This window comes from Delphinus delphis, chromosome 8 (genome assembly GCF_949987515.2).
Source record: "Delphinus delphis chromosome 8, mDelDel1.2, whole genome shotgun sequence".
NCBI lineage: Eukaryota > Metazoa > Chordata > Mammalia > Artiodactyla > Delphinidae > Delphinus > Delphinus delphis.
In genome coordinates, this window is record NC_082690.1 from 38,272,735 (window position 1) to 38,298,645 (window position 25,911).

Sequence of the window (25,911 nt, forward strand, 5' to 3'; positions counted from 1 at the left end):
CCAGGGTTTCTCCTCTGAGGTTCTCTGGTGGGAGGTGGGGCATTGCATCCCACCACCAGTATACACAGTAGAGATTATTCCATAAATGGGAAGAAGATAGTATTTTAGGGTGGAAGGAGATAGTATGCTTTGGAGATGGTAGTTACAGGCTGTCCGGTATGTGAACAGGGCACAGATAGAGTTGTAGGATTTTGAACCATTACTAAAGCTTATTACTTTTATTATACTACTTATCATACTGGTTTATATTAAGGTATGTCTGTTTCCTCAAGTGAGTTCCTTCAGGTTAGGGAAGATGCATGCATTCTTTAAAAAGTAATTTTAATTATATTAACTAGTATTAATTAATAATAAGTAACAATGGAATACTAGTCAGCCATAAAAAATAATGGAATATTGCCATTTGCAGCAACATGGATGGACCTAGAGAATATTATGCTTAGTGAAATAAGTCAGACAGAGAAAACCAAATACTGTATGATATCATGTATATGTGGAATCTAAAAGATAACACAAATGAATGTATATGCAAAGCAGAACAGACTCACAGACATAGAAAACAAATTAGTAGTTACCAAAGGGGAGAGGAAAGGGAGGGGGGAAAATTAGAGGTATGGGATTAAGAGATACAAACTACTATGTATAAAATAGATAAGCAACAAGGATATACTGTACAGCACAAGGAATTATAGCCCTAATCTTGTAATAACTTTTAATGGAGCATAATCTATGAAAATACTGAATAACTATGTTATACACCTAAAACTAATATAATACTGTAAATCAACTATACTTCAATAAAAGTAAATAAATAAATCGGCCTTTTCCTCCTGTATCTGACTCATAATATGTACCCCATTTTATGTAAGAATTCACACACATGTGATTTTAAAATGTTCTTTTGATATTTCATGTCTAATTATTTTTTAAGATCCCACAATGGTAACTCCTAATCAAAAGGGGCTTAAGAAAATTAAACAATGATTTTATTGTATTTATTCCCAATAACCTATATCGCAAAATATCTTAGGGTCATAAACTTCCAGAAGTCTCAACATTCCAACCCCATGTTGGAATTTAACCCAACACCCATTTGCTCCTTAACACCAAAAAATGGATGCTTTAGTCCCCTCAGTTTAATAATGCTCAGGCTAGTGTCTTTAGTTGTCTTTTAGCTGTTGTTTTTAATAGAAATGTATTATGCCTAGCTCTCTAGTAACACTTCTGATAAGTTATTGCTTTGTATTTGTGTTCTGTATAAAAATGAACAGTAGGATTCAAATCGTATTTGAGAGCTCAGAGTTCAGCCAAAAATTCAATTATGTAAATTGGAAAACAAAATGCCAGTGAAAAGAAAGCTAACCATTCAATGTACCTTAACTCAGATAGGGGCTGAAGGGGGGCTGTAAATAAGGAGAGAAAAAGAACATTGCTGTAGCATTTGGAGGAGGACAAATATTTTTTACATTGTCTTGCAGTAATAAGAATCTTCATCTACCTTCTACCCGAAATGTATCTGTAGCCATGATTTGAACCATTGATCTGTGCGTATGCTTTATACTCTCTGGGTGGCTGTGCTTCACAAAGGCCCTGTTCTCTCATTTGTTTGGGTATAGATTTGTACTGCTGAACAAACAAAACAAGGCAGAACGCAAACAATCAATGAACCCTGGGGGGAGGGTTTAAAAGGCAGACAACTGGCTGATGTCCGGGCATTGGCACACAATCTGGAGGGTTTATTTTTATGAATGCACATTTCAGTTTGAAAAAGATCTTTGGAAAACTGGCTTTGGAAAGAATCTAAGGTATAGTAAATTTTTGTTTTTGTTTTATTTTTGTTTTAATACTGGTTTCTACGGATTCTATGGGATTCTATGGATATATCTCAGAAGCGGCTTCAGGGGATGAGAGCAAAGGAGGTTGGACGCAGGGGGCCTGTCACCTTACCTTAATCATCACAGCATCTCTTGTATCTCTTGAACACATTATTTTTCCACTTAATTGAGGAATAGATTTGTCTGCTAAAAACCGTTTTTAAAATCACTGATCTAGTTCAAAGTAATACTTCATTTTACAGCTGAACAAGGAGAGGCCAAAAGGGTTAAGTTAGTAGAACACTGACCATAGCTAGTATTAATAGAGCTGAGATTAAAATCCTCTTCTTTTCCAGCCTATATCTACCACCAGCTCAAGTTGCCTTTTATTCAGTTCACTAAGTTCTAGTCATTCCATCCTTGATAGTCAACCAAAGCACCCCCAGCACACAAATTTTAAAAAGCGGTTTTGAACTCTGAGTTAGGTTAAACAATCTAAAGAAAATAATAATGAGGATAAATTATAACTACAGAATTATTAATAATTTGCAAAAGGGGCTTCCCTGGTGGCGCAGTGGTTGAGAGTCCGCCTGCCGATGCAGGGGACATGGGTTCGTGCCCCGGTCCGGGAAGATCCCACGTGCCATGGAGCGGCTGGGCCCGTGAGCCTGCGCGTCCGGAGCCTGTGCTCCACAACGGGAGAGGCCACAACAGTGAGAGGCCTGTGCACCACAAAAAAATAAAAATAAAAAAAAAAAAGTTTAAAAAAAAAATAATAATAATTTGCAAAAGATATATGGATACGTACAAAACTTCTCTGTTAAAATAAGCAGCCAATGATCTCTGTTACACTTTTGGGAGAGCTCTATCAAGGAAGAGATACAGCTATGTATAAAGAATAATGGCTAAGTAAAGGAAAAATGTTGTAGACAGAGGAAAGAGCATAGAAAGATAGGAAATCATGTTAAGTGCATTGATGTATTTATCAATGAGGAAGGAAATTATTTCAGTAACTGATTAAAGTAAATGTATTCAGATAATATTGAAAGACACTTTGAAATACAAAACATGATTCATATAATGTACCACCTTATCATTTCAAGAATGCTGATGTGTGAAGGACTAGTAAACTCCCAGAATGCTTTTTTATTTACAGGTTATAATACCTGAGGTTTTGTTATATAAGGAAAAGCTTAAATGAGCTCTTGTAAACAGTTATTTCCATAGTGACCATAAGCCATTTGCCAGTGAGAGGACAGTTTATGCCTCTGCCCTCCCTAAATGGCATGCATATTTTACTACAAGGCTCTTGCCAGTCTGGTTTGTCTCAATAACTGATTCACCTCTGAGCCCAAAAAACCATGCCACTCAATTTTAGTCAATTTGGCTCCATTTTCCATCCTCTTTTCAGGTCACATTTGCTTTATTTACAGCAGCTGTGTTGAATCAGCTGAAACTCACAGCATTCAATGAAAGCCTTAAGCATGTGACTACAGCTTCACATAAATATCTCTGACTTGAAGCTTTAATATAAAGTGCCGCACATACACACACATTCAATCAGGAAACAGTTCAGAAGCACTGCTCAAGTAGATAACAGTTGTCTGTGCTGTGAATTAACACTGTAAGTCCTTCTGAATAAGGTCCACTCTAGCGAAGCCATAGTGTTTTATCACAGATCTTCTTTTCTTAAGGTAAATTATTACAAGCTAAAAAATAATCCTGGCTAGTATTTTTAAAATAAGGAACCTAACTTTGGGCCCTTCCATTATTCTTTCACTATAACTCTGCCAAATCTAACTACTAATCTAAAAAATAACGAAGGGAATGAACAGAACAAAACTACTGGCCTATAAGAATTTTCTAGTAGTTTAATACATTGCAGTTGCTTGAATTATTAACATCTTGCTCTGAGAACATATATTTAAATTGAAAAGCATTGTCATGAAGCAGGAAGTTGGGAAAATAACATAACATTGAAGATCTACATGACACTGACTTTTTTGACAAAGCAGTTAGGATTAACATCCTCTGATATCACACAGGACCATCAGCATTTGCAACACGATTGTGACACAGCCTAAAAGCAAAATCTAACAGAGAGGAAGGCAGACCTGGACTATAGGGCTAACAGGGAAGTAATTTAGTAGAAGCCAAGAAGAACAGCATCCAGGAAGAGTGATAAATTTGATATATGTCTAAAAGACAGAGATAAGAGGGGACTTTGTGGTCTTTGCACTTTGTTATTGATCTGCTCGCTGGGCTATTTAATGTGTCTGGTAATAATACATTATTTCCCCAGCTTCAGACTTAAAATGTGATAGTAAAAATTAATAAAGACTATTTTTCTCCTTTCTTGTGCATTTTACTACACTGCATTTGTCATGGGAATAGTAAGAAGTTACACACATTAAATTACCCTCTTATGAGCTATGATGATTAGTAATTTGAGCATCAGCAAAAGGGTGTCCATAATCCTAACAATTTAGCAGAGAGTCTTAATACACTCTCTTGAATTCTAAGCATCCTTGACTGCATGGATTTGTGGAGTGAACATAGGCTTTGAAGTCAGACAGACCAAGCTTAGGCAAGTTATTTAACCTCCCTGAGCTCATAATAAAATGGAAATAATAAGGTGTAACTCATAGGGTCATTGAAAACATTGCAGAGAAAGTTCTTAACAAGCACCTGACACTCACAAAATGAAAGCCATCATTGTTGTTTAAAGAAGCAGACCATAAAGAACTAACATGTATAACTCAGTGTTCTAAATCCTGGTTGTTCATCAGAATCACTTTTGAAATTATTCTAGAGACACCAAACCCCATCCCAAGAGATATTTACTCAGTAGGTAAGGTGTAGCCATCTCTATTTTTTAAAGAACTCCATGGGTGATCCCTATGTTCAGCCAGGACTGATAAATATCAGTCCTTTTATAAAAATATTTTCCAAAGTCAAAGAAGAACTCAAAACTTTAAAAGTGAAGAAGTCTTTAATAAAGAACAACACTTCTGTCTTCCTATTGTCATCCACTATTGTATATACCACATAGAAAAGGGTGTGTATATACAGATAAATGCTGACTATGGTTCTACAACTGATATATACTTTCATCAGGCAAAGGAGATTTTTTTCTAAATGGAAGATAAATATTTGAACCAACCAAATATTTGAGCCAAATAAAGAAGTTTATATCTATTTGATACTAAGCACAACTAGCTCTGTTTGGACTGCAGTCCAAGATACAAAAACAGGAGCCTGAACTCAGAACATCTGGCCTGTGCTTCTGCCTTGGATTCAAGAATCCTACAATATGATACCTGTAAATTTCTCTTGCATCCCTAGGCAATGTTGCCTCTTTCCACCAGCCCCGCCCTCTCATTATGTTTCAGAACAGCAACCGGAGCCTGACCAAGTTCATAACAGTGATCACAGTAAATACAAGCCAAAATTGAAAAGAATCCAACTGTGAATCAATATTAAGCTAAATACCACCACGCCTCTCAGACTGCAATGATGGAACACATTAGAACTGAGTGCAGGATGGTGGATCATGCACAGAACTCAGAGCAGCTGAGATCAACCCTAGGATTTAAATCTGAATCAAGAGGTATGCAAACAGACTAGGATAACATTTAGGTTTTTCTTCTCTGTATTCTTTTTCCACAAGAAATGAAGGAAACATTTCAATTCATTAAACATTATTCTCTTTGGAAGCTGTTAGGAGCAAAGTTTGATTAAACCACTACCATAAACATGTCAAAACAAACCTGTCAGAACCTTATGAATGCTTTCCATTCAGTCATTAATAATAAGAAAAATGGGGCTTCCCTGGTGGCGCAGTGGTTGAGAGTCCACCTGCCGATGCAGGGGACACGGATTCGTGCCCCGGTCTGGGAAGATCCCACACTGCCGCGGAGCGACTAGGCCCGTGAGCCATGGCCGCTGAGCCTGCGCGTCCGGAGCCTGTGCTCCGCAATGGGAGAGGCCACAACAGGGAGAGGCCCGCGTACCAAATAAATAAATAAATAAAAATAATAAGAAAAATGGCAGCAATCACTTTTATATAATGCTTACTATGTACCAGACACTGTTCTGTTATTCACATATTGATTCATTTAATCTTAACAACTACCCTATGAAATAGGTAATTTTTTATAACCCTGTGTGGCATGCCACCCAGATTTTCCTTCAGGGAGGAAGGACATATTCCCTCCCCGCTGCTGGGATTGCTGCTGGAAGATGACCCTTTGCTGTCAGCCATCTTTGGAGATTGCCTTGACTGAAGAATACTTTCTTATCCAAGGTCATGCCACCTTCTACAGGCAGCTCTGATCCAATGATTAATTACAATGTGGGTGTAAAGTCCTGATCCTCTTGCCCCAGGTTGGGAAAAATTCAAAGATATCCCAGTTCCACAACTCTCCACGGGCTTGGCTGAAAACTTGCTTGGAATTATATCACAGCTCAAATTTTCCTTCTGCCCAAACCTCCTTCCCATCCTTCCTATTCATATTCCCAAAGCACTCCATAAATATTGATAAATGTCCTGCACACTAATCTCTGTCTCAGAGTCTGCTTCCCAGGAGATGTAACCTACAAGCAACTTACACAATTTGATCATCTTGACAACCTTTCAGAAACAGGTGTCCACTTGACATATGCTAGTGATGCTGCTGTACTTGTCACTCAGTATTTCTCATTGTCTCCTTCCCTCTCTACTTCACACTCTGAGCATCTCACTTCATCTTCTACTGTCTCTGTTTCTATCAGTCTCACATTCAGAAACCTTAAGATGTGGCTGGTTACTTAGTTACTATCTAAAAAGGTTTTTTTCTATAAGAGAGAATGTCTCTTAAAGAGCCTGGTAGTCCTATGTCTAGCCTGTAAATAGTTGCTCATGTTTAGAGGTCAGATTTCTGAGTCCATTAAAACTAGCCAGATTAACAGGAACGCAAACAAGAGGACTGCGAATTTATGCCTAGGTAAATATTTCTACTTGTTTAGCTTGCTGAAGGACTTTAGATGTAAGTTGAATTTAGATTTTCTTTGATTCACTAATTTGCTAATTTTGAGATTGTAATAAGTCATTTTCATTGCTTTCCACTAACCTTCCAAATTCCAAAGAGTTGTAAAAATGTAACTAATTCTGCATAATCTCTTCCATTGACTCCCATTGTTTACTCTGCTCAATACCCCACCTTCTGGTGAATCTTTTTTGGTAAACTTCTTCTGACTCATACACCAATCATGTGGTACTGGTTGGGTCATCATGTTATTGTATTACTCTGTCACTGCAGATGATGACTCAGAGGTGAGAATTTGATCTGTGGCAGGTCAATAAAACTTCTCTAGCATTTTCCTGGCTGGAACTGAAAACAAATATTATTCCAGCTCTAAAATACAGCCATCAGCCCCCAAATTCTCCTATTCATGGAGGATGCTGGTGTATAATATGAGGAGAGAGCCTATAAAAATGAGCACAGGTAACAAATATAATGACTACCTAATTCCAGTCCTAACCCAACTATGGCTCTTTCTCAAAATTTTTTTTTTTAACTTGCTTTCGATAACCCTCCATTATCTCCCATTAAGGATTAATCATAAGCTCCTTAGCATGAAATACAAAGACCTTCACAATATTACTTAACCTGTCTATCTAACTGCATCCTTACCTCCTGCTTATGATGCATCCTGTCCTCCATGATACTCAGTTCTAGTAATATCATCAAGTGCCTGAATGGTGAGTCAGGATTCAGCACAAACTGTGCCTTCTCTGAAAAACACTCCTGTCAGAATTAGTCACGGATCCCTCATGTTCTGATAAATCTAACATCATTCATTTGTGGGTCTGTGTCCGCTGCTATCTATGGATCATAGAAATTAAGGTGTGAAGACAAAGTTGAATCTGAATGGAAAAAAAATCACAAGGAAAAGACGCCTTATACATATTCTTTCACAGGCTCTACATATTCACTTAAAAAGATACACAGATAGAGGTTATTATATTTGCAAAGGTATCAAAAATAGAAAAATACTTGGATAAATTAACACTAAAAATTACATTTTGGGCAATGCCAAAGTGGTATTTCACATCTACCATGAAACCTCCTGTCTATCAGGGCAGTCACCTGGGACAACTGCTTATTGATACCATGCTTCCTCCCAATTAGTGTTCTTCATTCTGTTCCTTTTCTTTTGTTTGCTTTAGGTTTAATTTGTACTTCTTTCCCTAGTTTCCTAAAATGAAGTACAGGTTACTGATTTTTAAACTCTCTTTCTTTCTAATATATGCATTTAAAGCTATAAATTCCCCTATAAACACTGATTTCTTCCCATTCCACAAATTTTAAAAAGTTGCATTTCCATATTTCATTCAAAATATTTTTAAAGTGTCTTTTCAGACTTCTGATTTGACTCAGATGTTCTTTAAAGGTGTGTTGTTTGACCTCCAAGTATTTGTGGATTTTCCAACTACATTTTTTATTGATTTCTAATATAACTTCATTATAGACTAAGAACATGCTTTGTATGATTTCCATTCTTTTAAATTTGTTAAGGTGTATTTCATGGCCCAGATTATAGTCTATATTAGTGAATGTTTCATACAACCTTCAGAAGTAGGTGTATTCTGCTCTTGTTGGGTGTAGTATTCTATAAATATCAATTAGAGCAAATTGATTAATAGTGAAAATGCTGTTCAGGTCATCTATATATTTACTGATTTTCTGCCCCCTTGATCTATCAATCATTGACAAAGGAGTATTAAAGTCTCCAAATATAATTGTGGATTTGTCTATTTCTCCTTTTGGTTCTATCATTATTTTTCTTTTTTTTGCCCCATGTATTTTGATGCTGTGCTGTTAGGTGCAAACACATTAATGATTATTATGTCTTCTTGGAAAATTGAGCCCTTTATTATTATTATATCCCTTTTCCCCCCAATAATCTTCATGTTCTGAATTAATATAACTACTCCAGCTTTCTTTGGATTTGTCTTAATATGACATACCTTTCTCTATTTTTTTTTAATTTTTACCTATCTGAGTCTTCATAATTAAAGTTTGTTTCTTCTAAACTACATACATTCAGGTCTTAATTTGTTTCTGTGCTCATAATCTCTGCCTTATAGACCATTCACAGTTAAAGCAATTATTTAAATATTTGGATCGATATCTGTCATTTTGACAACTGTTTTTATTTGTTACATTTGTTCTTTATTTTTTTTCTCCTTTCTTATTCTACATGGTTTGGTTTAATTGAACATTTTGTTAGATTCCATTGTGTATGTGTGTATCAATTATACTTTTTTCGACAGTACCTTAATAGTTGCCCTGGAGTTTTCAATATGCATTTTTGACTCATCACCTTCAACTAACACTACACCACTTCACCTGTTGGTCAGATGTTCCCTCCCATTTCTTGTGACATCACATATATCATATATTCATTTCTTTATCCATATGCTAGAATCAACGAATACTACATTATTACTAGATTGCTTTAAGCAAACAGTTATCTTTTAGATCAATTAAGAATAAGAAAAATATTTTTTACCTTTGTTTATTTCTTCTCTGTCATTCTTTTTTATATAGATCTGAGTTTCTGACCTATAACATTTTTCTTCTCCTTGAGGAACTTATTTTAATTTATATTTTAGGCCATATCTGTTGATGATGAATTACCTCAGTTTTTGTTTGTTTGCTTGCTTTTTTTTTGTCTATGAAAGTCTTTATTTCACCTTCATTTTTGAAGGATAATTCCACTGGATACAGAATTCTAGTTTGGTGGGCTTATTCTTTCAAAGCCTTAAATATTTCACTCCAAACTTTCCTTCCTTGTATGGTTTATGACAAAAAGTCCACTGTAATTCCTATTCTTTCTCCATATGTAAGGATTTCCATCACCATCACCACTTCAGCTTCTATCAAGATCTTCTTCTTTGACCTTGGTTTTCTGCAATGTGAATATGATATGCCTAGATGTGACTTTCTTTGATATTTATACTGTTTGGTGTTCCTTGAGTTTCCAGGATGTTTTGCTTAGTGTCTGTCATTCTTTTTGGAAAGTGCTCAGCCATTATTATTTCAAATATTTCTTGTGCTCCATCCTCTCTTCCTTCTCTGACAGGTATTCCAATTATGATTATATTACATTTTTTAATACTGTCCCACAGTTCTTGATATTCTAGTCTATTTTTCATTCTTTTTCAGTTATGGTTTGGGATATTTCTCTTGACCTATCTTCAAGGTCATTGATTCTTCCTTTAACCATTGTTCAGTCTACTGATGAGCCCATTAAAGGCATTTTTATCTCTGTTATCATGATTTTTATTTGTAGCATTTCCTTTAGATTTTCTTAGAGTTTCCATCACTCTGTTTACATTATATATTCTTGCTTGCTCTTCACTTTTTCTATTAGAACCTCTGATATATTAAGCATAGTTATTTTAAATTACCTATCTTCCAACATCTGGGTCATATCTTTGTTCTGTTCTGATGATTGCCTTTGTCTCTTCAGACTGTATTTTATATTGATTTTTTTTTTGCATGCCTTGTAATTTGTTGTTGTTATTGTTGAAAGCTATACATATTACACTGAGTAATAGAAACTGAGGTAAACAAGGCTTTTAAGTGAGGGTTTATGTTAATCTTCCCAGGAGCTGGGATGTGTTTAATTTTGGCTATAAGTATATGTGCCAGAGGCTTCAGATTCCTCTAGTGTCTTTGTTTTTGTCTCCTTTCTTGACTTTAGACTTCCTTAAGTCCTTCTCCTTAAGGAGAGTCTGTGTATTTCAGCTTTTTCAGCTGTTACCCATGGTTGTCATGCTGGAACATTGTTGGTGTGGTGATAACCTTAGAATCTTATGATTAAATATCAGTCATTTTGTGAGTCACACAGATTTGGGGCTATGACCTTCACAATGTGTCTCCAGTGGTGTAGCTTTATCCTTCTGCCCACTGCTTTCCTCTTTAGCTTCTCAAGGCTATTTCTTTGAATCTGTAACTCTTATTAACTGTTTTTCTCTTTCCTTCGTTAGGTGAGAAAGGAAGATTAAATGTCTAGCAAAGTCATTTTACCTGGAGTATGGGTCTTATCATGGAAAAGGTCCCAGGTGTATTTCACAGAGTTTATTCTTCTTTACCCCCTGCCAAAGCTAAAGGTTCTCATTCTTCATCTTCAACTGTGAACCTGGTGTAGTTCCTGGAGGTAAAGCCCAGGAAAATGTGGGAGCTATTTGCTATGAACAAAGACAATTAATAAAAGTTTGCAAGGAAAAAATCACCATACCAGCCTCTAAAGAGATTCCTAGTTCCAAAGAAAGAACCCAAGAGGATTTTGAAATAAATTTTCCATTAAAAAGTCCCTGGAAATGTGACAGATTATAGGAAGTTAGATGTAGTAAGCTACTTCAGTTTCTATAATTTTGTTTTCCTTATATACCAAATGGCATTCTAAATCAGACAACTTAATGCAACATTATTCTGCTACCAACATTTGTGCTTATATTTTAATATAAAATTAAATTACACTTTATATATTTTTAAAATGTTATTAATTTTACTTTCAAATTTTTATACAATATTTTTATTGTTAAAGAAATTTTGGCTTTCACATGTTTATTTATTTATTATTATTATTATTTTTGGATTAATGGTGCTTATATTGTTTTTATTATTTTATCTTTTCCCCCACTCCCACCCTCTGCCACTTTCCCCCCTTGGTGTCATACATTTGTTCTCTACATCTGTGTCTCTATTTCTGCCCTGCAAACCGGTTCACCTGTACCATTTTTCTAGGTTCCACATATATGTGTTAATATACGATATTTGTTTTTCTCTTTCTGACTTACTTCACTTTGTATGACAGTTTCTAGAATACATCCACGTCTCTACAAATGACCCAATTTTGTTGCTTTTTATGGCTGAGTAATATTCCATTGTATATATGTACCACATCTTCTTTATCCATTCGGCTGTCCATGGGCATTTAGGTGGCTTCCATGACCTGGTTATTGTAAACAGTGCTGCAATGAACATTGGGGTGCATGTGTCTTTTTGAATTATGGTTATCTGTGTGTATATGCCCAGGAGTGAGATTGCTCTGTCATATGATAATTCTAATTTTAGTTTTTTAAGGAACCTCCATAATGTTCTCCATAGTGGCTATATCAATATACATTACCACCAACAGTGCAAGAGGGTTCCCATTTCTCCACACCCTCTCCAGCATTTGTTGTTTTAGATTTTCTGATGATGCCCATTCTAACAGGTGTGAGGTGATACCTCATTGGACATTTGATTTGCATTTCTCTAATAATTAGTGATGTTGAGCAGCTTTTCATGTGCCTCTTGGCCATATGTATGTCTTCTTTGGAGAGATGTCTGTTTAGGTCTTCTGCCCATTTTTGGATTGGATTGTTTGTTTTTTTAAAATTGAGCTGCATGGGCTGTTTATATATTTTGGGGATTAATCCTTTGTCCATTGCTTCATTTGCAAATATTTTCTCCCATTCTGAGGGTTGTCTTTTGGTCTTATTTATGGTTTCCTTTGCTGTGCAAAAGATTTTAAGTTTCATTAGGTCCCATTTGTTTATTTTTGGTTTCATTTCCATTTCTCTAGGAGGTGGATCAAAACGATCTTGCTGTGATTTATGTCATAGAGTGTTTGGCCTATGTTTTCCTCTAAGAGTTTATAGTGTCTGATCTTACATTTTGGTCTCTAATCCATTTTGAGTTTATTTTTGTGTATGGTGTTAGGGAGTATTCTAATTTCATTCTTTTACATGTAGCTGTCCAGTATTCCCAGCACCACTTATTGAAAGGACTGTCTTTTCTCCATTGTATATGCTAGCCTCCTTTGTCATAGATTAGTTGACCATAGTGCATGGGTTTATCTCTGGGTTTTCTATCTTGTTCCATTGATCTATATTTCTGTTTTTGTGCCAGTACCATATTGTCTTGATTACTGTAGCTTTGTAGTATAGTTTGAAGTCAGGAAGTCTGATTCCTCCAGCTCCGATTGTTTCCCTCAAGACTGCATTCTCAATTCGGGGTCTTTTGTGTCTCCATACAAATTTTAAGACTTTTTGTTCTAGTTCCGTAAAAAATGCCATTGGTAATTTGGTAGGGATTGCATTGAATCTGTAGATTGCTTTGGGTAGTAGAGTCATTTTCACAATATTGATTTTTCCAATCCAAGAACATGGTATAGCTCTCCATCTGTTGGTATCATCTTTAATTTCTTTCACCAGTGTCTTAGAGTTTTCTGCATACAGGTCTTTTGTCTCCTTAGGTAGGTTTTTTCCTAGGTATTTTATTTTTTTTGTTGCAATGGTAAATAGGAGTGTTTCCTTAATTTCTCTTTCAGATTTTTCATCATTAGTGTATAGGAATGCAAGACATTTCTGTGCATTAATTTTGTATCCTGCAGCTTTACCAAATTCATTGATTAACCCTAGTAGTTTTCTAGTGGCATCTTCAGGATTCTCTGTGTATGGTATCATGTCATCTTCAAACAGTGACAGTTTTACTTCTTCTTTTCCAATTAGTATTCCTTTTATTTCTTTTTCTTCTCTGATTGCCATGGCTAGGACTTCCAAAACTATGTTGAATAATAGTGGTGAGACTGGACATCCTTGTCTTGTTCCTGATCTTAGAAGAAATGCTTTCAGTTGTTCAACATTGAGAATGATGTTTGCTGTGGGTTTTTCGTATATGGCCTTTATTATGTTGAGGTAGGTTCCCTCTATGCCCACTTTCTGGAGAGTTTTTATCATAAATTGGTGTTGAATTTTGTCAAAAGCTTTTTCTGCATCTATTGAGATGATCATATGTTTTTTCTTCTTCAATTTGTTAATATGGTGTATCACATTGATTGATTTGCATATATTGACGAATGCTTGCATCACTGGGATAAATCCCACTTGATCATGGTGTATGATCCCTTTAATGTGTTGTTGGATTCTTTTTGCTAGTATTTTGTTGAGGATTTTTGCATCTATATTCATCAGTGATATTGGTCTGTAATTTTCTTTTTTTGTAGTACTTTGTCTGCTTTTGGTATCAGGATGATGGTGGCCTCATAGAATGAGTTTGGGAGTGTTCCTTCCTGTGCAGGTTTTTGGAAGAGTTTGAGAAGGACGTGTGTTATCTCTTCTCTAAATGTTTGATAGAATTCACTTGTGAAGCCATCTGGTCCTAGACTGTTGTTTGTTGGAAGATTTCTAATCACTGTTTCAATTTCATTACTTGTTATTGGTCTGTTCAGACTTTCTATTTCTTCCTGGTCCAGTCTCGGAAAGTTGTGCTTTTCTAAGAATTTGTCCATTTCTTCCAGGTTATCCATTTTATTTACATATAGTTGCTTATAATAATCTCTCGTGATCTTTTGTATATCTGCAGTGTCAGTTGTTACCTTCCCTTTTTCATTTCTAATTCAGTTGATGAGCCTTCTCCCTTTTGTTCTTGATGAGACTGGCTAATGGTTTATCAATCTTGTTTATCTTCTCAAAGAACCAGTTTTTAGTTTTATTGATGTTTGCTATTGTTTTCTTTGTTTCTATTTCATTTATTTCTGTTTGATCTTTTAGATTTCTTCCCTTCTGCTAACTTTGGGGTATTTTTGTTCTTCTTTCTCTAGTTCCTTTAGGTGTAAGGCTGGATTGTTTGAGATTTTTCTTGTTTCTTGAGGTAGGCTTGTATACCTATAAACTTCCTTCTTAGAACTGCTTTTGCTGCATCCCATAGGTTTTGAATCATCGTGTTTTCATTGTCATTTGTTTCTAGGTATTTTTTTATTTCCTCTTTGATTTCTTCAGTGATCTCTTGGTTATTTAGTAATGTAGTGTTTAGCTTCCATGTGTTTGTTTTTTTTTTTTTTTTACATTTTTTCCCTTGTAATTCACTTCTAATCTCATAGTGTTGTGGTCAGAAAAGATGCTTGATATGATTCTAATTTTCTTAAATTTACTGAGGCTTGATTTGTGACCCAGGATGTGATCTATCCTGGGGAACGTTCAATACACACTTGAGAAGAAAGCGTAATCTTCTGTTTTTGGATGGAATGTCCTATAAATATCAATTAAATTTCTCTGGTCTATTGTGTCATTTAATGCTTTTGTTTCCTTATTAATTTTCTGTTTCGATGATCTGTCCGCTGGTGTAAGGTGTTAACGTCCCCCACTATTATTGTGTTGCTGTCGATTTCCTCTTTTATAGCTCTTAGCAGTTGCCTTATGTATTGAGGTGCTACTATGTTGGGTGCATATATACTTATAATTGTTATATCTTCTTCTTGGATTGGTCCCTAGATCATTTTGTAGTGTTCTTCCTTGTGTCTTGTAACATTCTTTATTTTAAAGTCTATTTTACCTGATATGAGTGTTGATACTCCAGCTTTCTTTTGACTTCTATTTGCATGGAATATCTTTTTCCATCCCCTCACTTTCCGTCTGTACGTGTCCCTATGTCTGAAGTGGGTCTCTTGTAGACAGCATATATATAGATCTTGTTTTTGTATCCATTCAGCAAGCCTGTGTCTTTTGGTGGGAGCATTTAATCCATTCACATTTAAGGTAATTATAGATATGTGTCTTTCTATTACCATTTTCTTAATTGTTTTGTGTTTGTTTTTGTAGGTCCTTTTCTTCTCTTGTGTTTGCCACTTAGAGAAGTTCCTTTATCATTTGTTGTAGAGCTGGTTTGGTGGTGCTGAATTCTCTTAGCTTTTGCTTGTCTGTAAAGCTTTTGTTTTCTCCGTGGAATCTGAATGAGATCCTCCTTGGTAGAGTAATCTTGGTTGTAGGTTCTTCCCTTTCATCACTTTATGTATATCATGCCACTCCCTTCTGGCTTGTAGAGTTTATGCTGAGAAATCAGCTGTTAACCTTATGGGATTTCCCTTGTATGTTATTTGTCCTGTCTCCTATGCCGCTTTCAGTAATTTATCGTTGTCTTTAATTTTTGCCAATTTGACTACTATGTGTCTCAGCATGTTTCTCCTTGGGTTTATCCTGTATGGGACTCTCTGCATTTCCTGGACTTGGGTGGCTGTTTCCTTTCCCATGTTAGGGAATTTTTCTACTATAATCACTTCAAATATTTTCTCGGGTCCTTTCTCTCTCTCTTCTCTTCTGGGACCCCTATAATGTGAATGTTGTTGCTTTTAATGTCCCAGAGGTCTCTTAGGCTGTTTTCATTTCTTTTCATTTGTTTTTCTTTTTTCTCTTCCATGGCAGTGAATTCCACCATTCTGTCTTCCAGTCACTTACCTGTTCTTCTGCTTCAGTTATTCTGCTATTGTTTCATTCTAGTATAGTTTTCATTTCAGTTGTTGTATTGTTCATCTCTGTTTGTTTGTTCTTAATTTTTCTAGGTGTTTGTTCTTTAATTCTTGTAGGTCATTGTTAAACTTTTCTTGCTTCTTCTCGATCTTTGCCTCCATTCTTTTTCCAAGGTCCTGGATCATCTTCACTATCATTATTCTGAATTCTTTTTCTGGAAGGTTGCCTATCTCCACTTCATTTAGTTGTTTTTCTGGGGTTTTAACTTGTTCCTTCATCTGGTATATAGCCCTGTGCCTTTTCATCTTGTCTATCTTTCTGTTAATGTGGTTTTTGTTCCACAGGCTGCAGGACTGTAATTCTTCTAGCTTCTGCTGTCTGTCCTCTGGTGGATGAGGCTATCTAAGAGGCTTATGCAAGTTTCCTAATGGTAGGGTCTGGTGGTGGGTAGAGCTGGCTGTTGCTCTGGTGGGCATAGTTCAGTAAAACTTTAATCAGCTTGTCTGTTGATGGGTGGGGCTGGGTTCCCTCCTTGTTGGTTTCTTGGCCTGAGGCGACCCAACACTGGAGCCTACCCAGGCTCTTGGGTAGGGCTAATGGCGGACTCTGGGAGTGCTCACACCAAGGAATACTTCCCAGAACTTCTGCTGCCAGTTTCCTTGTCCTCACAGTGAGACAGATCCATACTCCGCCTCTGCAGGAGACCCTCCAACACTAGCAGGTAGGTCTGGTTCATTCTCCTATAGGGTCACTGCTCCTTCCCCTGTGTCCCAATGCACACACTACTTTGTGTGTGCCCTCCAAGAGTGGAGTCTCTGTTTCCCCCAGTCCTGTCAAAGCCCTTGCAATCAAATTCCGATAGCCTTCAAAGTCTGTTTCTCTAGGAATTGCTCCTCCCAATACTGGCACCACAGGTTGGGAAGCCTGACATGGGGCTCAGAACCTTCACTCCAGTGGGTGGACTTCTGTGGTATAAGTGTTCTCCAGTTTGTGAGTCACCCACCCAACAGTTATGGGATTTGATTTTATTGTGATTGTGACCCTCCTACCATCTCACTGTGGCTTCTCCTTTGTGTTTGGATGTGGGGTATCTTTTTTGGTGAGTTCCAGTGTCTTCCTGTCAGTGATTGTTCAGCAGTTAGTTGTGATGGCTTTCACATTTTTAGATACTTTGGAGTACATCTCAATAATTTATATATGTGTCATCGACATCTGGTGGTACTGGCTTTACACTGCAGGCAAAAGGTTCTATAGGGCAGCAGTCCCCAAACTTTTTGGCACCAGGGACTGGTTTCATGGAAGACAATTTTTCCACGGACCTGGGTGGGGGCATTGGGGATGGTTCAGGTGGTGATGCCAGTGATGGGGAGTGGCAGATCAAGCTTTGCTCACTTGCCCTCCCTTCACCTACTGTGCAGCCCAGTTCCTAACAGGCCACGGACTGGTACCTGTCCATGGCCTGGGGGTTGAGGACCCCTGCTATAGGGTCTTATATTTAACATCAATTTCCTGTGTGCCTTCTGCATTTTCTCCTACCCACACTGTGCTAAGAACTATTGCTGCAAAAACAAATGTTTCTTTTGCTAATTTATACTCTAAAAATGATATATATGTAATTATTACACTATGATAAAAGTTACAATAAAAGTTTGCAATATAACCTGTTTATTCTGTTTATTAATAGACTCAATTGATCTTTTTTAGCACCTACTATGTATCAGACACTGTTCTAGACACTGGAAATGCATCATTAAATAAGAGAAACTAATGCCCTGCCTTCAGGAAATTTATGTTCTAGTATAGAAGTTAGAAAATGAACAAAACATATAGTGTGTCCTATGGCAATAAGTGCAATAAAGACAAAAGAAGCAGAAAAAGGGGATAGAATGCTAGAAATAAAAGTGGAAAAATTAAATAAACTAATCAAGAAGGATATGCTGATATTTTGCTGACATCTGAGCAAGGACCTGACAAACATGAGAAAGTGAACCCTACAGCTATCTGGAAGAAGACACAGGGAAGAGCAAGTGCAAAGGCCCTAGAGAAGGAACTTTGCCCATTTGGTTGTAATGGAGTGAGCAAGGGAGAAAGAGAAAGACATTCATAGAGGTGACAATGAAGACAATGTATAAAGGAATGAAGGCTATTTAAGGATTGGGCTTTAAGTGAGATGTAAAGCCATTGGGAGGTTTTGATATGATCTAGCTTATGTTTTTAAAATGACGACTTAAACTACTGTAATGAGAATAAAATATAAGATGTAAAAAGCCATCAGCAGAAAGACCTGTAGGATTGTGATACTCAAAATGTCAGTTCACAACTAGATGAGAAGTTTGTGACAAATATAAATAAACACACTGCTTCCTGCATTGAGAAAGTCTTACCAGGGAAAAAAGCTTGCTGAACTAAATTGTATGAATAGTGATACAGTTCATTTATATAGTGACATAAGCTCTTTTTTCTCCTTGTAGAGCAATAGGCCATTCAATGGATCATACTTTGAGAAGCACTATTCTAGGATATTATTGCAATAAGCCAAGTAAGAGATAATGGTGTTTTAGACCATGGTAGTGATATTGATAAAAATAAAAGACCAATTTGATATTGTTGTATCTATATAGATAGATATAGATATAGATATAGATAACTATATTCCTACATGCTCACAGGGTTTGCTGGTGCATTAACTTTGGGGTATACAACAACAACAGAAAAAGTCCATGAGAACAGCAACTTCTGATCCTGAGAAACTAGAGCTGCATTTATTGAAATGGGGAATACAAGGACGACTTTGGGGAAGAAATCAGTATTTTTCAGTTTGGGGCATATTAAGTGTGAATGTCCAAACAGAGATATCAAGTAGGTAGTTAGAAATATGGTTTTGGAATTCAGGAGCAAGGTCTGAGCTAAATACATGCCTATTTATATACATCAGCATATATATGGTATTTAAAGCCATAAGATTGAATGGAATCCCCAAATGAATGAGTGATCTCTACTCTAGCATATAGACTACAGAAATGATCCAAGGACTGAGCTCAGGGACACTTTGAAATTTAGAAGTCTAAACAGGGGTTGGCAAACTATAGATTTGGCCCAGAGGGCCAAATCTAGCCTACAGCTTACTTTTTTACAGTCCACAAGGTAAGAATGTTTTTTACATATTATAAGGGTTAAAAAAAGAGGAGAAGTAGAAAATGCAGCATAGATCACACTTGGCTCACAAATCCTAATTTATTTACCATGTGACCTTTTACAGAAGTTGTGTTTGCTGACCCACTGGTCCAGAAGATGCAAGGAGGTGTCGTCAGTGAGATAGAATGAAAACCAGGGGAGAGTGGAAGTTGAGTAAAGGCAAAGTTTTATAGTAGAAGGAATAATACCTCTGTCAAATGCTGATGATAGATCAAGAAAGATGGAAACCTAGAATTGACTATTGGATGTAGCACTGTAGAAGGCATTGGAGACCTTGAAAAGAGTAGTGTTCAAGAAATTGTGTAAATCAAAGCCTGACTGGGATAAGAGGGGTTGGAAACAGCAGATAGAGACTACTCTTCCAAAGAGTTTTTCTGTAAAAAAGAGCTGAGAAATGAGGCAGTGATTGGAGGGGTAAGTGGGATATATATATATATATATATATATATATATATATATATATAAAATAAATATATACATTTAAATATTTATTTTTAAGGTTGGAGAAATGACGACTTGTTTTTATGCTTGTGAGGAAGACAAAATCAATGGAAGTTTTGACACTGCAGTGTTGAGAGGGGATAATTAACAGAGATTCTCTCTTTTCTTTTTTAAGTTTTATTTGAGTATAGGTGATTTCCAATGTTGTGTTAGTTTCTGCTGTACAGCAAAGCGAATCAGTTATACATATGTCCACTCTATTTTAGATTCTTTTCCCATATAGGTCATTAGAGAGTACTGAGTAGAGTTGCCTGTGCTATACAGTAGGTCCTTATTAGTTATCTATTTTATATGTAGTAGTGTGTATATGTTAATCCCAATCTCCCAGTTTATCCCTCCTTCCCGTTCCCTCCCTGCCCCCGTAACCATGTTTGTTTTCTCTTTAGTATGTGAGAGAGAATGTGATCTAGTGATAAGTAGAGGATTTAGATAAGCGCTTGAGCAGTCCCACCACAGTAACAGGGAGAAAGGGAGAGTACAAACTATCTGCAAGAGTACTGCCAAGTGGGAAAATATTGTGGCAGAAACTTGCAAAAATGACATTCTTATGGATTCTCTTTTCTTAGCAAGTGGAAGAACAAGCATCAGCTGAGAATGAGGATGAGAGAAGGATGTGGGAAATTTCAAGAAAGAGCAGATGAAGATGATTTCCAAAAGTGGGAGAGTGAATGACTAAGAAATATAGTATTTTTGCCATCCAGCACTAAGGGTCAACTTAAAGTAACTTGTCATGAGTTGAAAGACAGTCACCATGGTTTACTGCAAGGAGGAACTGAGTAGGCAGAGAGCTTGATTTAAATAGGGTTGGAGTTTTGTCAAGTGCATACAATAAATTGAGAGGAGGAAAATTAGTTGAATGTGATGAAAAAGAATGATTGCAACAATGGCCATGGAATGTAAGCTGAGTAAGAAAGAAACATGATGGAATATATAAAAATTCATTGAGTTGTACACATATTATTTATGCATTTTTCTCCATGTATGTTATACTTTGATACATAAGTTTATGGAAATCTTTAAAAAAAAATAATGAGAGGACTCCCACAGGGTAAAATATAGCTACAAAAAGAAAACATGGAATATAGGCATGCTGTTTTGGAGATTATTAAAAACAGACCAAGTGAGGGATATAGGGGCAATGAGAAGGAGGTATATGTTCTAAGGGAAAAATCGGAAAACAGAAGACTAGTTTCAAAGAGAGATTTAATAGAGAATGTCTAAGTTCATTCTATGAACTGTATATATAATACAGTCAGCAAAGGTATTCATATTACCATTCATGAGGAGGAACGGGTCAGTTCTATTTGCAGTGCACACAACAGTGCACTGACAGGCTACAGGCCTTCCTCTCGGTGCCACGTCAAACAATGTGGAGGAACCACCTATGAGTTTAAAGCTGGCTATGTGACTATAGGTTAGGGGTCAAGAGCAAAAACTAAAGAAGCTGATTTATTCTCCCAAATTAAAAAAAAAAAAGTATTACTGAATGTTGTTATTAAATGAAAGAGAGACTCTTCTCAGCCTGTATTTAATTTTTTTTCTAATTTTGCCCTTTCAAAGAGAGGAAAAGAAGTGAACTTGAGCTTCAGTTTGCAGAATTAAATATAAATATCCAAATAGAGAGAGAAGGTGGAGAATGGCAATGCCATGATAGAAGAAGAGCTGCCTCCCCTGGTTTCTCTCTACTTCAGCTTTTAAAAGATACAGTTTCCTATGCCTAGAGGTGAAAATGGAGAGACTATTGTGTCACTAGCAAGCCAGATAGCAGTTCCTTCAGCACTAGTCACCTTCACAGTCTGTTCCAGAAACAAGGGCTGCTGCTGCTAGCCACAGGGAGTTTTATAATGTGGACCCTCATTTCCTTGCCTGCAAGGCAATGATGAGCTTCTCCTGCCAGGATAGACTTCTTCCTCCTGCTGTTCTCAGCTTTGGGCACCATAACATTGCTTCATACTCTGCTTCCACATGGATTTGGAGCTTTTCTTCTTCATGTTTCCTATGGCTTGCTGGGTCTTCACATACACCCTTGGACTCTTAGGACATACACAGCACCACAGAGAGGCGTGTGATGAAGTCACCTAAAGTCCAGCACCTGCTGTGTGCAAAACCTCATGCTACCTAGAAATGTGAAGAATATCATGAGGTCATAAATCTTTCCCAGGATTAAGCAAATAAAACTTGAAGAAGACACAAATACTCATCTTGAAAACCAGGAAAACTACAATCCAGATTTTGTAAAGTCAAAGATGTTTCCTGGACTCTTGCAGGAAGGAAGTTGGGAATCATATTAAAGAGGCAATGGTCCCACTTCCACTCGCTTAAGTTATTCTGCACAGTAGGTTCATTGAATTGTACCTTTCTTATCTAAGAATTTCTCTGCGACAGAGGCTAAAAAGGGATCCATGGGACATAATGCCCTTTTAATTTCTTGACATTATTCCCAAGGGTCAGAATGCTCCTTTGCAATACACCCCTGATTAAGTACCAACCTATATAATATCTAACTCCCAAATAGTTCTAGAAGGGAATATCTATTCTAACTCCCAAATAGTTTCCTAAGCTTTACCTCTCTCCATTTCTGCAACCATTTCCCTAGTCCATTCCCCTGGCTTTTCACATTAAATAGGTTCAGAGTTTTAAAATATCTGTTGAATGTGTGTGGTTTGTCAGAGTCCATGCTAGCACTTCCTCAAGCATTATTTGATTTTATCTTTAAAACAAACATATTAAAAAAACAACACATAGTATTATGCTGTTTTTTGTTTGTTTGTTTGTTTGTTTGTTTTACAGATGAAAACTCTGAGCCCTTCAGAATGGTCAAATGATTTTCCCAAGGACCCACAAGTACCAGGACCTGTGTCTTTCCAGAAAGACACTCTTCTCACCTATGAGTTTATCCAAATACTTTTTGAACAACTTTAAATATTCTTCATGTATCATCCCTGTGATAGTAAGTTTCTAATGTTTTTTCCCCTTTTTATAAAGGTTTTATTATTACCTTTGATTATAGCTTACCACATTTAAGATTCTATTGTTTTAGCAAAATTCTCATTTAAACCCATGCCTGTTCTTTCTAATGTTATTAAAGTAACAAATACCAGTATCACAGGTCTTTAATTGCTAGGAGACACTAATCTTCTTGCCTGCTATGGTCATACCTGGATGAATGAGAATCTGCAAAGAATAATTCTCTGTTAAAATAACAGCAAAGAGAACTGAGACTAATATTCAGTAAGAGGAAGACCATTTTACTAATGATATTAAAAACCAGAGGCTAGTCAATTCAGGGAGGATTGTAATTTAAATTTGAGGTTTAATCATTATTCACACTGTGGCCTGATCATTTCTGAGGTTTTTTTTTTTTTTTTTTTGAGAATTTTCTTTTTTAGGACCAAATGGTTTATTAGAATTATTTATTACTTCCACATTATAAGTAAGAAAACTAATTTAAAGGCATCAAAGTAAAAAGCAAAATAACATGTTTTTTAAAAGAATATGTCATTTATTTGACTGCAACAATAAGATATAGGTACACTATTCCTTAGTGATAACCATAAGGTTCCAATCATCATTAAATATTTTCCCAAAATATTCTAAATGTAGCCAAAACTAAAAAATGAACTATTCAATTCAGTCTAAGCTAGAGTCATATGTAGCAAATGAAAGATAATCTATAATCAAATCTTTATTATAATTTAGTAATATCACTTTCTAAGAGAAAAACTAATTATGAACTGTAGTAAAATTTTTTGTGAAAGACATTCACTTAGCTATCTAGACACAAATTGAACTCAAAGTTATAGAAATAAATACTTTAATGATTTAGATTAATCCCTTCTTTTAATAAGGGATGAAAAAATGAGAACCTGAATCATTCAAGTGACTTGCTCAAGGACAACAGCTGGCCAGTAGATAAGTGCAGATTAGAACAAGTTACCTAATGCAAAGTCTAATGGTGGCTCACTTCCAGACTATTTTTTATTCATTTACTGAACAAATATTCATTGAACAAACAATATCTGCCAGACTCTGGCCTGCCAGAAATGCTGTAATAATAAATAATCAGGCACAGAACTGCCTTCAAGTAATTTTTAATTTAGTGAGAAGATAGACATTAAACAATTAATAATATAAATAATTTTTAACTAAAATTGTGATGAGTTATTCAAAGGACACATACAATGTGCAATGAGAGGAAATACTGCAGCAATCTGCGAAGGCTTCCATGAGGAAGTGACATTAGGAGAATAACTAGGAATACCCGGGAGAAAAAGAGGGAGGGAAGGTAAGGGAGAGAGGTCAGGAAGTGAGGAAAACCAGATTCACAGTAATGAGACAGAACAGTTTTCTGAAGAACCTGGGCTAGCAGGGGCTTGGTAAAAGCAGAAAGAAGCTAGTGTGGCTGAAACCCTGCGAGCAAGAGCAAATGTTGTAAGAAATAAGGCTAATTCTAAATTCTAATTCTTTTTTATCGCAGTAAGAACATTTAACAGGAGATCCACCCTTAACAAATTTCTAAGTGTACCATACAGTATTGCTAACTATAGACACCATGTTCTCCAGCAGATCTCTAGAATTTATTCATCTTACATAATTGAAACTATACCTTTTGATTAGCAGCTCCCTATCTCCCCCTCACCCTAGCCCCCGGCACCCACCATTCTACTTTCTGCTTCTCTGAGTTTGACTATTTTAGATACACCATATAAATGGAATCATAAAATATTTGTCCTTTTGTGATTTGCTTATTTCCCTTAGCATGATGTCCTCAAGATGCATCCATGCATCCCACAATATTGCAGGATTTCCTTCTTTTTTAAAGGATAAATAATAGTCTATTGTATGTATAGACCATATTTTCTTTATCCATTCATCTGTTGATAGACATTTAGGTTGTCTTGGCTATTATGAATGATGCTGCAATAAACATAGGAGTATAAATATCTATTTGAAATCCTGATTTCAATTTTTTTGGATATATGCTCAGAGTGGGATTCCTGGATCATATGGTAGCTTTATTTTTAACTGCTTGAGGAATCTCCACACAGTTTTTCATAATAGCTTCACCATTCTACATTTCCACTGATAGTTTACAAGTGTTCATATTTCTTCACATCCTTACCAATACTTGTTATCTTTTATAAAATGATGGCTATCATAACAGGTGTGGACTAGTATCTTATTTTGGTATTGATTTGCATTTCCCTGATTATTAGTCATGCTGAGTATCTTTTCATATACTGTTGGCCATTTGTATGTCTTCTTTGGATAAATATCTATTTAAGTCCTTTTTCCCATTTTTCAATTACAAAATTTTCTTTTCTATTGAGTTATAGGAGCTTCTTATATATTTTGGATATTAACCCATTATAATATATAGTTTGCAAATATTTCCTCCCATTTTGTAGACTGTCATTTCACTCTGTTGTTTCTTTTGCTGTACAAAATCATTTTTAGTTTGATGTAGTCCCATTTGTCTATTTTTGCTTTTGTTGCCTCTGCTTTTAGTGTCATAGCCAAAAACTCATTGACAAGACCAATGTCATGAAGCTTTTCCCTATGTTTTCTTCTAAGAGTTTTAGTCTTTAATCCATTTTTGAGTTGATTTTGGTGTATGCTGTAAGAAAAGGGTCCAATTTCATTCTTTTGCATGTGGATATCCAGTTTACCCAACAGTATCTGTTGAAGAGACTATTATTCCCCTATTGTGTATTCTTGGTACCCTTGTCAAAGATAAGTTGACTATATATGTGTGAGTATTTTTCTGGAGTTTCTATTCTGTTCTGTTGGTCTATATGTCTGCCCTCATGCCATGATCTTTTAATTACTATAGCTTTAAATATATTTTGAAATCAGGAAGTGTGATGCTCTAGCTTGTTTTTCTTTCTTATGATTATTTTGACTATTGGTGGCTCTTTGTGATTCCATATGAATTTTACAATTACTTTTAGGAGAAAGATTTACCTGTTCTCTCTTTTTTTTTTTTCAATAAGAAATGATTTAATGTAAAATATACAAATTTCTCAGTATGAGAACTTCCACAAAACAGGGAGAATGACAACAAAAAAATGTTTCTTAAAAAAGAACACTCCCCTTACCTTGTCCTTGCTACCCAAC